This window comes from Condylura cristata, unplaced genomic scaffold, assembly GCF_000260355.1.
Source record: "Condylura cristata isolate star-nosed mole 26May11 unplaced genomic scaffold, ConCri1.0 scaffold00030, whole genome shotgun sequence".
NCBI classification, from domain to species: Eukaryota; Metazoa; Chordata; class Mammalia; order Eulipotyphla; family Talpidae; genus Condylura; species Condylura cristata.
In genome coordinates this window covers 8,210,315-8,212,464 of record NW_004567131.1, presented here as the reverse complement: position 1 = coordinate 8,212,464, position 2,150 = coordinate 8,210,315, and the positions used below count along the sequence as shown (strand labels likewise).

The following is a 2,150-nucleotide window of genomic DNA, read 5'->3' as shown; positions in this document are numbered from 1 at the left end:
GTGGGCTCAGGCGCGGCTACCGCGGCTCCCGCCGCTCGGCGCTTCCCTCCCGGCAGCGGCCCCGTGACGCCCACACCCACCTTCCCTCGCTCCGTGCTCCGCGCCTCTATCCAAATTTGTTTCACATCTTCCTACATATCCACACATGCACTTCATATCAGGACACACGTGAAAGCTACGTACGTGCCTGCACGCGGGAGCCAGGCGCCGCGCACACAAAGGTCCCGGCCCGCACCATGGTCCGCTCAGACCTCGACGTGGACCGCACCCGCTCCGCTGCGCCCAGTGGGTGCACCTGGCGGGGTGCGAAGGCGCCGAGAGCTTGCGCCTTTACATTAACAAAATTAGTAACATCTTTTTCGTTCTAGCATCAAAGAGAATTGCAGGGATACATGTTGGATTCTTCATCCGCATATAAGGAGACTTCGAAAAGAATAGAACTGACCATTATCAATTGGGCAAAAAACACAACAAATTTGTTTAAGGAGAAGGTATCTTCTTTTAGATCCAAGCCGACGATCCCAATGGGATTTCAGAAAGTCTCAGCGACAGGAATGCTTTTATAGATTCCACATCTTTTCTCTAATGGCCTTTCTCCACTAGGAGTTTGGAAGGAAGACCTATCAACCAAAATGTCTTACTCTGGTTCTCATTGGATGTAAGCATTTGAACATTTTTGGGAAGAGACTATCCCAGGAATTGTGGGATTCTAATCCAATTCATCTTGTTACCCTTCCCCCACCCCCACCCCACCCCCATTGCAGGTCTCTAAGATTAGGTTACAACTCAGACTTGAGTGTTCTAACGTGTGCACTAGTCAAACATATTTCAGCCATTCTGGTTGCGACATGCCAGATAGTTTTTGGTTATCTCAGGGGACATCACAAAATTATTTTTTTAAATATATATTTGTGTTTGTATACAGAATTGGGGTACAGGCCAGAGGGGGCAGGGGCAGTGAGAAGCTTCACCAGAGACAGAGCCAGGAGCAGAACAGGCAGATCAAGGAAGTACACTGCTGGGGGAGCATTGGGCAAGACAGGAGTGGTTTGCTGCGCCAAGTGGATCACCTCCAGGGCTGGGGATGGAGCTCCCACTGAGGAGTCTGCTGCTAGCTTGCAGTGCTGCATCCTAACCCGTTGTGTCACCAGGGAGGGCCCACAAAATAATTTTAACTCATACTAATTTTAAGAATAATATCCATCCGAGGGATTAAAGACTGTTGGGGAAAACTCAAGCCATATCTGGTTTGAACACTGGACCAAGAATTCCAATGATAGTTTTAAGTAAATTATTTTGTTGTTGTTATTGTTGTTGTTGTTCAAAAGAAGTCACCTATAAAATAGATGAATGCATGGTTCTATAAATTTCATGGAAACCACTCAGGTAAAAACATCATATATGTATAAGAGAATGCTTATCTTTTAGGGGAAAAGTGATTGCAAACTCCACACTTTTCACCAATAAAAAATGTCCAATTTTATAACAGATAATTTTCTCTAATATTAATTTGATAGCTTATCTCTGAATTTCCCATTGCCTTTGCCTATAACTTAACCCTGGGCCCTATTTCCTCTTGAGAACAATTTCAGTTACCTCACTTTCCCCTCAGTTGAGTGAATATGAGGGGAGGGAGCCTAGAGCCAATGATTTTAGGTTGGGAAGACATCAAAATAGTGATTTCCATAAACTTCACTTTACAATGAATTTATCTACCTCATTGCAAAAAGAGGATGAGTTGCTGAGGTGTGGAGCAGAAAGAAGGAAAAAGGAAGAGTAACAGGTTATTAGGAAAGGTTTACATCAACTTGGACATGTTTCAAAGACAGCACCATGCAAAGGAACACACACACACCTCTCCTAACTCTTCATCTGAACACTGTCTATAATTAACATCTGATTATATGAGCATTTCACTTTTTTCCAGATTCTGCTTTAAGAAATAATCAGTAAATGTAAAAGCATAGGCTATTCCAAGATTGGTGTGGGAAACATCTCTTTAAAAATAAATCAGATTATATCCTTACTTTACACTACACATTTAAATACAAATGACTTAAATAATATAATGCAAAACCTAACAATTACTTTTCAAAGTGTAGGTAAAAATATAGGTGGATATTTGTAAAACTGATGGTGAAGAACACCCT

The 2,150-nt window shown here is 42.7% G+C and overlaps 1 protein-coding gene across 2 annotated transcripts in view; it reads right to left on the bottom strand.

Moving 5' to 3' along the window:
- ZMYND11 (zinc finger, MYND-type containing 11) overlaps positions 1-202 on the bottom strand; it is a 105,531-nt gene extending 105,329 nt beyond the window's left edge. Inside the window, exon 1 of one of the 2 annotated variants that reach the window (XM_012731367.1) lies at positions 184-202. The gene's annotated coding sequence lies outside the window, so the exon portion shown is untranslated. Of the gene's footprint in view, positions 1-80; positions 100-183 lie in introns of those variants that run through there. The other variant, XM_012731368.1, reaches the window with a different exon arrangement.
- Positions 203-2,150: the final 1,948 nt, after the last annotated feature.